The following is a 13,116-nucleotide window of genomic DNA, read 5'->3' on the forward strand; positions in this document are numbered from 1 at the left end:
GGCCCATTTTGATGCCAGGGTAGCTCACAGCTTGCCCTGGGTCCATTCTGTCCCTCATTAGGACCCTGCTTTTGGGGTGCTAGAAACTAAAGGCAACTGAGTCGAGGAAGCAGATGCCCAAGAGTAAATATTATTCAGAGTCAATCAACTCCCACGTTACAAAGCATAATATGAACTGTCTTCCTGTGTCCATACAGAAAGGACATTTCTTTAAGGAAAACTAAGTTCCCTGCATCAAGTCTGAAAGGACAAACCCAATATTATCCTACATCACACCATAGAGACTGGCACACATTCATTCAGAAGAACAAAAGCAACCAGTGCTGGCGTGGATGTGAAGATAAAGGGACGCTCTTTCACTGTGGGTGGGAAAGCCAACTGGTCCAGCCTTCCTGAAAAAATATGGACAGTCCTTTAAAAACTAGAAATTAAGCTTCCATATGACCCCATAATACCACTTCTGGAAATAGATCCCTGGGGGTGCAGAAAATCATAGTAGAAATGACATCTGTACCTTTATGTGCATTGCAGCACTGTTCACAATAGCCAGAATCTGGAAACAACCTGAGTGTCCAAAAGCAGAGAGCTGGTTAAAGAAACTTTGGTACATCTACACAATGGAATACTATGCAGCTGTTAGAAGAGATGAAGTCATGAAATTTGCTTATAAGTGGATAGACATGGAGAGTATCATGCCAAGTGAAATGAGTCAGAAAGAGGGGGACAGATATAGAAGGACTGCACTCATTTACATGAGACTGACACCCAAGGACAGTAGATACAAAGGCCAGGAATTTTGCTCCATAGTTGTAAGCCTGCCTCATAAGCAGAGGGGAGAAGGCAGCTGAAATAGAGAAGGGATCACTAAGAAAATGAGGGTTGGATGAATCAATCGGGATGGGAGATGTGTGCTGAAAGTAGATAAAGGACCAAACGTGAAAACTCTCAGTATCTGCATTGCAAACCATAATGCCCAGGACTAGAGAGAGAGTATGAGGAATATTTTATGCCATGGATGCAAGGGGAGGGTGGGAGAGGGGGGGTATACTGGGGATATGGTGGTGGGAAATGTGCACTGGTGGAGGGATGGGTGTTTGATCATTGTGTGATTGTAACTCAGACATGAAAGCTTTTAACTATATCTCATGGCAATTCAATAAAATAAAAAAGAAAGAAAGAAAGAAAGAAAGAAAGAAAGGAAGAAAGAACGAAGGAAGAAAGAAAGGAGGAAAGAAAGAAGGAAAGAAAGAAAGAAAGAAAGAAGGAAGGAAGGAAGAAAGGAAGAAAGGAAGAAAGGAAGGAAGGAAGGAAGGAAGGAAGGAAGGAAGGAAGGAAGGAAGGAAGGAAGGAAGGAAGGAAGGAAGATAGAAAAGACTCTGGCAGTTAAGAGTATGGGGTTTCCAAAGAACCTCTGCACAGTGCCGACCACTCCCCCACCCACCCACCCAGCTTCATCTGGGTCTCACTGAGTCTCCAAGTACTTCAGACATTTCTTTCAGAGTCCAGCCCTGGGGTGGGAGCGATAGTACAGCAGGGAGACCGTTTGTCTTGTACCCGGTTTACCTGGGTTCAATCTCCAGTATCTGATATGGTTGCCCAAGTACCACCATGAGTGATCCCTGAGTGCAGAGCCAGGAGTAACACCCCTGAGTATCATTAAATGTGGCCCCAAAAGTGAAAACCAAAAAAACCTGCAGGAGATGTTGCGGAAACACCCTCTCCTGAATGAGGCTTGACCAAGGCTTGACCTTAGTCATTTGGGGGTGGAAAGCACCTTCCCCTCAAAAAGCCCAGGGGCCCATCACAATTCTCAGTCAATAGGCCTTCCGGTGAGTGTGAGGAGTGTGAGGCCAGAGGATGGAATGCTGCTCAGCCGAGGGATACTCGGGCAGCTGGCGGGCTGCACCCGTGATGATGGGGGCCAGGTGGCCATGGAAATCGAGTGTGGCGGTGCGCTGTGACTTAACGCGGTACTCTCCAGGCCCTCCCAAGCGCCCCGTGCACTGAGACTCCTTCCACCCTGTCTCTTCCTCTTCTGCCTGCACCATTTAGAGTTCTGGGTACACAGGGGTCCAAGCTGTACAGGCAGCTGCACGTCCTCGCCTTTGCCTACTCTACATCTGGGTGTTGCTGCCCTTCCTCTACAGGGTAAGGCCCCTGGGGGTCCAAACACAGTGCAGGTCCCTGGGGACACCCACAAGAAGCCCACTGCTTCTCTTCGAGGGACTTGCAGAGTAATCGAGGAGTGATGTGAAGACACAGGCTCTGAGCACCCATTGTGGACAGATCAGGGGCCGGCGCTAAGGGGGGCTCAGGAGCAGTCTGGGAGCACTGGGGAGGGGAGGCATCCTGGGACTTAGTAGAGTGACTAAGAGAGCTAAACGGTTGGGGTCACGACACCCCATCAGCAGGCTGTGATCAGATATATGAGACCAAGTGCTGGCTGGAAGCAAAGGGATGTTCGACGCAGACCTTTGGCAGAGGGAAGCAAAGCAGCAAATATAGTCACTTAGTGAAATAATTGAATTTGCTAGAGTAATGTAGTAAATATAGAGAGGCCTTTATATAGAGGAGGTCTGTCTGGTGAGGATATGCGGGTGACTCCAGAGTGGACCCGGGACAGAGGGGGGTCTAGCAGGGAAGGCAAGCAGGGTCCCAGGGATCTGACTACAGCCCTTGGCCAGAGGCAGTGCTCCTAGCTGCTTCCCACTTGGAAGTGAGGTTCACCTCCCCGTGTCACAGTGGCAGAGAGGGACTCGGCCACCGAGGCTGTGAGTGCGGAGGGGGTCAGCTGCAGGACCACAGAGGGTGAGGGGGAAGGACAGGCTCTGTGCTCTACCTGCCCACCTGGGACGGGGCACGGATTGGGGGTGCAGCTCAATTTCCCGCTGACCCCACTCCTTGCTGGAGGACATGGGCCATGCCCAGGAAACCAGAGCCAAACCAGTCTCATATGCTTTGTTCCGGGTTCTGTGTCCCTGGCTCAGCACTGGGGGTGCTGGGGGCGAGGGCTGGGCAGCAGGGAGGGAGATGGAGCTCCCGGAGACCTGAGGATGAGCAGGCAGGCAGAGGACTCAGCACCTCCCACACCTCAGTGCTCGGTGAAGCCATCTGAAGGGGGATTGTGATGGTGGAGGCTGGGATGATGCCCACAGGCGCGGTGGCCACCCCACGTCCCAAACAACTCCACCTTGCTCCTAAGTATTGATTCTCTCCGATGACTCAGAGGCCTTCCCCGGGTTTAATTAGGAGCATCGGCTGCATGCTTAGGTGGTGAACAGACTCCTTGATACCAGATTTCTCTTTCTTTGAGTCTGGGGATTTGTTTGTGTTTGGGGCGGGGGGGGGGTCACACCCAGTGATCCTCAAGGTTGACTCCTGCATCTGAGCTCAGGGATCACTCTTGATGGTTTTTTGGGGACTGGGCATCTGTGCAGGGCACAGACTCAGCCTGAGCTGTCTCCAGGCGTGCATTTTATCCTCAGATAAAAGAGAATGGTAACTGGTAAGATTTTTCTATTTTCTTTCCTCTCTTTTTGTTTTCTTATGTTACTACTGTGACTGTTGTGAAAAGTTAATATGAACCATTATGCCAGAAAGAGGAGTGAGAGCAATAGTAAGAGTGAGAGCGAGTGAACGAGCGAGAGGAAGAGAGTAGCAGAGTGAGTGAGGCAAGTGGTTGAGAAAGGGAGGGAGGGAGGGAAAGAGAGAGGGAGGGAGAGAATGAGGAGAGTGTGAGAGAGGGAGAGGGAGGGAGAGAGTGAGGAGATTGAGAGTAAGAGAGAAGTGCCTGCCATGGACATGGAGGCTGGCTGGGGTAGGGCTGAAACCCAATCACAAAACAACTTTGTAAATGTGTATCTCACCGTCATTCAATTAAATAAAAATAAAATGTATCAGTTAAGAGTCCTAGAGATTGTGTCAGGGAGGAGTATAGGTGCCGGTAAGAGGCCTGGGCTCAGCGTGGATCCCCCCACACCACCACGAGTGACCACTGAGTATCCCCTAGCATGATTAGGTGTGACCCTGAATGGAGAAATTAATGAACAGCCCCCAGCTCTCCCGAGCACCTGGGGGAATTTACACACCTTTGCCTTGGGCCTCAGTTGGCTGGGGCAGGCTGTGTTCTGCTCACTGTCCTTGGTGCAGTCCAAGCAGGACGCGGGACAAGGGCCCTCTCCAGACCTGAAGGTACTTCCATGCCTGCAGCCCTTCCTGCTCCCAGGGGACAGTGCCCTGAGCGAAGCCACCTTGTACCCCATAAGCACACAGCCATGACCCTCCTGGCCTCTTTCTTTTTTTATTTTTAATTTTTAATTTATTATTAGTGAATCACTGTGACATACAGTTACAGACTTACAAGCTTTTGTGCTTGCATTTAAGTCACACAATGGTCGAGTACCCATCCCTCCACCATTTCCCATTTTCCACCACCAATGGTCCCAGCATCCCTCCCCCAACCCCATTCCAGCCCCTCCACCCCACCTCTGTGGCAGGGCATTCCCTTTTTCTCTCTCTCTCCTTTTGGGTGTTGTGGTTTGCAGTAGAGGTATTAAGTGATTGGCCTCTTTCTTCTACTCCGCATACCTGCCCGAGCGCCTGGCTCCCGGATGCTTTGACTACATCCAAGCTGTTCCCGCTACACGGGGTCAGGTCACACGTGGGCTGTGACATCGCAGGTGCAAAAGGATGGCAGGGGCAGGGCGAGAAGAACCTTCACAGGTAGTTCTTTAGGTACAGGCCAATGGGCATAAAATTGGAAGTCCAGGTAGGATGGGAGAGGATGGAGAGCAAGTCGTTGAGTTTGACGGTACTCCCGGGCATGTCTGTGCTCCCTCACCCGCAAAATTCCGTGAAGGAAAAACACTGACACAGCCCCTGAGAGGAAGAGGGAAGTTGGGGTGCGCTGGTCTCGGGGCAGCCCGGCAGCGGCTGTCCCAAGGACAGTCTTTGTCTCCTTCTGGTGGGAGCAGCTGCACTCACAGGAGAGCCTCTGGTTCCCAGGCATGGGCAGACACTGCAAGGCATGAGGTCCCAGGGAGGAGGTGAACACGTCCCAGGGGTTAGGGGGGCTCTGCAGGAGCTCTGCTACGCACTAGTTTCAATGAAAGAAACTCACATAAACTGACATCCACTTTAGGAATACTTCAAAACCTCCTTAAACGAACAAATTAAGACTAGGGCTCCAGGAAACCCTGGGCAGATGAGTATGGAACAAACCTAAAACTAGAGTGTGTAAAAATAAAAATAAAAGGGCGCTCAGGCGGCGAGGCAGGTGAAGGAAGGAAGAAGGCCAAACTGGTTGCTCGATCGGTTTATTTCATGTCCATCTCCATTCTCCTCTGATTCTCCTCCTGCTTCTTTCTCCCCCATCCTACTTCATTCTCTCTCTCTCTCTGCCTCTCTCCCGGCTCTCGGTCTCTCTCTCAATCTGTGGATCTGGCCCTGTGGATCTGGCTCCCATGGATCTGGCCCCGGTGGATCTGGCGCCGTGGATCTGGCCCCGTGGGTCTGCCCCGATGGATCTGGCCTCCATGGATCTCGCCCCCAACCCACTCTTACCGCCTAGTTAAATCTCCACCACATGAGGGGGTTGGGGCATACACATAGGTGTGGTCAGCAATAGGGTAAGGTTCCTTTCCCTCAGGGGATGCTTCTCCTAGGACTTAATTCTCTTTCAGCAGGAGGATCCACCCAAGGGCAGAGTCCCATGAATGTATTTCTCTTCTCCTCAGCCAGCAAGCATATAAGAATTCATAATATTAATTATTTTGTATGGACACAATAAGAGATGCATTAAAGCTTATAGAATTGCTCTCCTGGGGCCATCTCAAACTCAGACTACAGTGCTCAGGCCAGATCAGTCTTTCCTAGCCCTGGCAGGGTCCCAGTCTCATAATTACTATTGGATCATGACAGTATTTGTCTATGATCAAGCTCTTAACTTATAGTTAAGAATTAGGCACTTTGGCCAGGCCCATCTCGATGCCAGGGTAGCACATAACTCACCGCTTGCCCTGGATCCTTCCCGTCCCACGTCGGGGACCCTACTTTGGGGTGCTAGGAACTGAGGGCAACTGAGGCTTAAGTGGAGAAAGCAGATGCCCAGGAGGGAATATCGAGGCCAATTAAGTCTTAAATTATAAAAACATAATATTGTCTTCTTGTGTCTATACAAAAAAGACATAGCTTTAAAGTAAATTATTCAAAAGGCATAAAGAGGAGAGAAAGGCAATGTTATAATATTCAGTGTCCTAGGAAGTTCTGACCTTACCAATTAACAGAGTTTGATTAAGGGAGAGCAGATAAACTGGTAGAATTGGTTACAGATAAACAAAGGAATGGGAGTGACTCGGGAGCACTTTGATGGGTGTGACTGATAAACCTAAGCTCCTAGTGGCAAGGGGGAAAGGACAAACCAATGATATCCAACACTAGAGCAGTAACGGTCGTGTAAATTGAACTGTCACAGCTACACTGTAACTCCACTTCCAATTACAGGTACAAATTCACCTAAACGGTAGCCTAATGTAAAGTATCTCCTATCCATACAGGCAGTTCACTTCACGAACAAGGTAGAAACTTTCAAATAACCCGATAAAGGAGTGAAATGTGAGCCATCACTGCAATATTCTAGTTCCAAGGGAAGAAAGTCACTTAACCTCACATCCACTGTAGTGGTACTTCAAGGCTTTCTTCACAAGTACTCCTCAAGGCAAAGGGAGTCAGGAAACCCAAATCAGACGAAATAGGAACTCACCTGAAACTAGTCCATAAAATAGTCAATCACCTGATACAGTCCTTAAAATTGAATTGTCACAGCTAGATTGAAACTCCACGTCAATAACACATTCACCTAGACGGTACCTGAATTTCAACTATCTCCTACATATACTGGCAGATTCATGAACAAGTTATAAACATTCAAATATACAGACAAAGATACTGATATGTGAGCTGTCACTGCTATGCTTTATTTCCAATGAAGAAACTCACTTAAAGTCACATTTAGGGGTACTTCAAGGCCCCATAATTTTACACATCAATGCAAAGGGCTTCAGGACACCCGGCTCAGACGAAATAGCCTCATGGCTAAAACTAGAGCTGTAACGGTCCTTAAATTTGAATTCTAACAGATACACTGTAACTCCACATCCAATGATCGAAACACTTTCGCCTAAACTGTAGGCCAATTTCAAGTATCAATTACCCAAACTGGCAGATTCACGAACAAAGTAGAAACCTTCAAATATAGAGATAACAAACATACATTTGCGAATACACCGATACACTCTCGTTCCAATCAAAGAAACTCACATAAACTAACATCCACATTAGTTGTACTTCAAAGCCCTCTTCAGCATACTCAGCAATGAAAAGCACTTCAGGAAACCTGGGTCAGACGAAATAAGAACACACGTGAAACTAGACCTGTCAAGGTCGTTAAAACTGAACTGTCACAGCTGCACTGGAACGGCACTTCCAATGACAGAGAGACATTCATCTAAACAATAGCCTAATTTCACGTATCTCCTACGCATTCTGGCAGATGACGAACAACGTAGAAACCTTTGAATATACAGATTAGGATATTTAAATATGAGCCCACACAGCTACACTCTAGTTCCAATGAAAGAAACACACATAAACTCACATCCTACGTAGGGGTACTCCAAGGCCCTCTTGACTCATCATGGCGAAGGACTTCAGGAAACCCGTGTCAGACAAAATCAGAACACACCTTAAACTAGAGCCGTAATGGTTGTTAAAATTGCACTAGCACAGCTACACTGAAACTCCACTTCCAATGACATAAGCACATTTCCATAAACGGTTGCCTAATTTCAAGTATTTCCTACTCATACTGGAAGATTCACGAACATTGTACATACTTTCAAATATGCAGATGATGACACTTAAATGAGAGCTCTCACCGCTACACTCTAGTTCCAATGAAAGAAACACATTAAGTGGCATCCACTTTAAGGTTTGTTCAAGGCCCACTGACCTTTACTCAACAATGCAAAGGGCTTCAGGAAGCCCGGGTCACTGCGGCACTCAAGTTCCAATGAATAAAACTCACATAAACTCACATTCAATTTAGGGATACTACATGGCTATCTTAAACTTACTCAACTATGCAAAGACTTTCAAGAAACCTGGGTCAGATGAAATGGAACCATGGCTGAAACTAGAGCTGTAACGGTTGTTAAAATTGAACTGTCAAAGCTAAACGGAAACTCCCCTAGCCATGATCATTTATGGATAGACCACCCAAACCTTTTGGAGATGTGACTCAAATATCTTAATTTTTCAAAGGTGGTCGTGAGTATAAAGACAACCTGCATGAAAAAATTTTTACTATTCTTCTGGTCTTCTTAGATTCATCCGCCTTCTTCATTCTATTCCAATTTTATTATTTAAATCAACCCCCCTCACCACGCTATTTCTCCCATTAATTTTTGGAGAAGACCGGAAATGGGGGCATACTTGGTTGTGCTAAGGGCTTACTCCTGGCTCTCGACTCAAGAATCACATCTGGTGGGACTTGGGGGACTATAGAGTGTTGCAAGGATCGAACTTGGGTCAGCCTCGCATGCAGGGGAAATGCCCTATAAGCTATAATATTCCTCTGATCCTCCCCTACTCATCGTCAGGGCCATGGAATTTCTACTGTTTGGGGCTTTAAAACCCCGGACCAAGTCTCTTTCTCCTTCTTACAGTCTTGTCTGTATCCCCTTTGTTCTCTCTCTAACTTCCCATTTTTTCCTCATGCCATCCTCCAGCCCCAACCCCCTCCAAATAACAATCACTGCTGACAGCATCTCAAAATTCAGAACTTTTATTACTAGTCTGTTAACTTTAATGCATCTCTTTAACTTGTTAAAAATATATCAGAATGAATGAAATGTTATGGCATTTCAGGTGTTTGTCTACGGCAACCATCTGTTGCCTAAATTGGCACCAAGCATCCCAGCAACTCACATTACGTAGACATAGTATTGAGAGAGGTCCATCTCTTTTTCTCTCTCGATAAAAATCTGCACTTTCCCCAAAGAGGTGCATTTGGTATCGTTCTCATGCGCCTGCTAAGCCTTCCTTTTCATAGCCTCACACTCTGGTCTTTGCTCTTTTGTGATGGGCTTTAACATCACTGGCTCGGGAACATTGGGCTTTCTTCGTGGAATTGGTTGGAAAAGGAAATCTTGGAGTAGAAACTGACTCTGACGTTTGGGTGAAGCCTGGCCCTTGGTCACAGAGACAGGAAGAGGCTCCTGCTGGAGACAAGTGCTAGCTGTTGTCCTGTAGGGAGCAGGTCTATAAGTTGCAGCCTGAAGAATGGGCCACCTAGTAGCGTTCAGCAAGCCTGGTCGAGATGGGTTGGTAAAAAGGGGCTGAGCTGGCGTGGCAGGACCTGGCAAAGATGCAGTTGTTGGCCGGGATGAATTGGAGGAAGAGTATCCAGGCTTTTGATCACTCTTCTTCCCCAGTGCGTGAAACACTTGCATGGACTCCAGCATGCGCATGCCTGGGCAGCTGCAGGGCTTTTTAAGGGCCTCTTTGCAGAGCTCAGTTTCACTTTTCTTCCGTTTTATCCTGGCAGTGGTGGGCTTCTCTTCTGCCTGGACCTTGTTCCCTGACTGCTTACTCTTAGAGTTTTCTCTGGCCCTTTTTGTCTTCTCTTGCCCATGCCTCTTTATCTTGTTAATCCTGCTGGAGGAAGCTTTCTGAGATTTGCTGTTATGTTTGGCCATGGTCACAGGACACCTGTCACTAACTGCAGCATTACAGTCACCCTCCCTGGCAAGCTTTCTGGGTCTTTTGGCGGGATTTTGGCCTTGAGTTCACCAACAAAAGACTCAGAGACCTTATTTTTGTTCTTCCAGGTTGGATGGGAGGGTCCCTTAGTGCCACTTGAATTTTCTTGCATCTGATTCAGAGTGATGGTATCTTTGGTGTTCATTACCTGCAGATCTTTGCATTGATCTAGGTCTTTTAAGCGATCAAAGAGCTGGGGAATATGTATATCTTAAACCAGTGTAGTGATGTCTGCACTACTACCGCCAGATTCAATCCCACTTTCAAGTGTTCCTGGGTCCTCAAAACATAGACCTCTCTTTTCCTGACCAGTAGTTTCAGTGCAAGGCTGTTTCTCTTGGCTGAGAGGGTCAATGCAAGCCAGGAGCTGGTGGATATTGGGGATTGCTAAAGGGCGCAGTGGAGGATCTTGATTTTCTATTGGGATCTGCAAGGTATCCAACGACTTTGAAAGCCCAATATTCATCTCATCCATCTCATCATCTTCTTGTTCCTGAATTGGAGCTGGAGGCAGTGCCAAGTTCCTTTGGGCTGGAGCTATTAAGGGAACATCTCTGAGCTCAGGTGGTGGGTTCCTCTCAAATATTTCATTCCTGCTACTGCAAGACCCGGGCAATTCTGAAGTTTGTGTCAGACAAAATGTCTGACTTGAAAGTTGCAATGACAGGGAAGTCTCCCTCCCCACAGAATTCATCAAGACAAAGGAATCAAAGAAGAAATCAGGCCCCCGTAAACAAGATACTCCTCCACACAATCAGTGGTGCTACAACTGTTCACCTGCCAGCAACGGACAAGGCATTGTTAACTGGCTCTTCTAAGGATCATGGACACAGCCCTGTGCTAGAAGATTAGAGGAAACTGTTGTAGTCTTACTGTCATTCATGTGGTGCCATTGCCTTGGTTTTCTTTGTATTTAAAAGAGTTTCTGTTTAAACTGTACTTGAAAATAAGAGACTTAGGACAGAGGGATAGCAGTTGTAAGGCATCCTCCTTGCCCAGAGCTGAACTCAGTTTGTTCCTCAGCATCATATATGGTCCCCTAAACACCTTCAGCAGTGATCTCTGAGCACAGTGCCAGGAGTAAGACCTGAGCACTGTGGGCTGTGACCCACAGTCTGCCTCCCCCAAACTAAATATTTTTTTAAGCTACATATTTGTAAACTATTAAATGCTGTACAGAGCTTAGCATAATATAGTCAATTTCTTCACTTTCCTGACTAAAAATATGGATAGTTCAAATCATGGAATAGGAGAAGGAATAAAGCACCAGTTCCTCATGAAGTCTGTGCTCAAGTAGAGATTCTAGGTTAGATAAGTTTGGACAGGATCTCCCAGTACAAGGTGTATTCAGAACCTTCTTGTACATTACAGGGAAAGTTAATGTGATGCCGTCAGAGTAAGAGTTCTAACATGTCTTCAGAATTCACAAAAACAAGAGTTTAAGGAATGGAGTTTATTGTTACTGTGGTAATGGTGGCGAACTGATCAACTATGAAAATGTGAAATTCCTTGTTATTCTCCTGAAGTTTTCTTCTATAAAACCTTCATGGCCGGGGCTGGAGAGATAGCACAGCGGGTGTGGCGTTTGCCTTGCACGCGGCCGACCCGGGTTCAAATCCCAGCATCCCATATGGTCCCCTGAGCACGGCCAGGGGTAATTCCTGAGTGCAGAGCCAGGAGTAACCCCTGTGCATCGCCAGGTGTGACCCAAAAAGCAAAAAACAAAACAAAACAAAACAAAAAAAACCTTCATGGCCATTATCCTATCATTCCTTCTAATCTGCATTAGAGTCCTTATCTTAAGTGTGAAAATAAGTGCTGTAAAATGAGTGAGGGGAGTTTAAACTTAAACTGAGTTTATTTAACTTCAGGTTTCATAAATTTAAAAATATTAGTTTATTAAGCTTACATGTCACCTGTCTATGGACAGTTTCCCATTTGCAGATTTGATGCCAATTATTGAATACCGGATTTCCCGTCTCTCCATTTTACTCACGTTGATAACTCGATTCTGTGATGGGTTCAGCAGACACAGAGTAGTAGACTCCGTAGGTGGAGTCTGGTGGTCGGTTACTTGGGGCCTGAATCTCCTTTAGAAGCATAAACTTTTCTGGGGATGCATTGTTGTAAGTTTGGAGGGCAGATCCCCTACCTCCTGTGAGTGTCATGGAGCCATAAGATTTCAGGCAGGGATCTAGTTCCCCAGAAAGGAAAGTTCCCAGTGGGCCCTGATGATAGTAATACACCTGGCTTCCTTCCTGGTCGGGAAGCGACACGCTATGACTCTGATTTGGATCCTGAGATGGTGTCCTCTCAACAGGCTGGCAGAAAGTGATGGGTACAGAGACACCATGATGTTGGTATCCAAGGTCAACACATAGCCAGCTGCCATCGACATGGAAGAGACAGCAGTGTCTTGGACAATGACAGTCCCAGTAGAGTCTCCCATGGAATAATTCTTTTCCGCACTTCCTGCAATATCCCACTTCAAAACATTCAGGTAGGAAGCAGCTGAAGTGGACATCTGGCTCTGGCCAGACACTCCAGACAGCATTGTTCTGCTAGAACATTGGTCAAGATAGGCACTACCCATCAGTGGTTGGAAAGAGGTACCAGAGGCTGAGGGCAGGGGCCAAGCAGAACTACCAGCTGGAGCAGATACTCTAGAGTAGTTGCAAACCCTTCCTGTTAGGGAAGCTGCATTCTTCACCATGGGAAGGGGAAGCTGCAGAGAATGTGCAGTTCCCAATACAGATGGATTTTGAAAATTTTCTGTAAGGAACAAGAGGGTGATGAAAAAAATCTGTGTGACTATCAGTCTGCTATATTTGAGAGAAACAATATTAACTTACAATCTGCTACATTTGAGAGAAACAATATTAACTTAAACTTTCAGCTATAGAGAAGCTTGTAATACCAACATTCAACTGAGTTACCGAAAGTTCAACAATTTTTGCTGGTTGAAGGGCTGGAACATTTTGGCAGTTTGTGTATTTGGCACCGTGCTCCAAAAGTGAAAATAGAGATATAGAAGACTCCAGTGATATTTGTACAGGGTTTTCTTGCTTATGGCTACTTTCTCCTTGCCATAGCTCTACATGTTGCTTGCTCTCCTATTGAACTCATATGTTATTTCCTAGAATGGAAGCATTTTTAAACTAGGAAGTCCTAAGAGAATGACTAAAATTTTATTGCAGAAGAAAGAACTCGAGGCCCAGAGATCGCATAGAGTCATGGTCAAATTTCCCATTATTTTTATTGGGAGTGGGGTGGGGTGGAATTTGGACCAATACCCGG

General features: G+C 46.6%; 1 pseudogene; it reads right to left on the bottom strand.

Moving 5' to 3' along the window:
• Nucleotides 1-8,981: 8,981 nt before the first annotated feature.
• On the bottom strand, nucleotides 8,982-12,796 carry LOC129401875 (uncharacterized protein C2orf78-like; annotated as a pseudogene).
• Nucleotides 12,797-13,116: the final 320 nt, after the last annotated feature.

The sequence above is a fragment of the Sorex araneus genome, chromosome 2 (assembly GCF_027595985.1).
Source record: "Sorex araneus isolate mSorAra2 chromosome 2, mSorAra2.pri, whole genome shotgun sequence".
Lineage (NCBI taxonomy): Eukaryota > Metazoa > Chordata > Mammalia > Eulipotyphla > Soricidae > Sorex > Sorex araneus.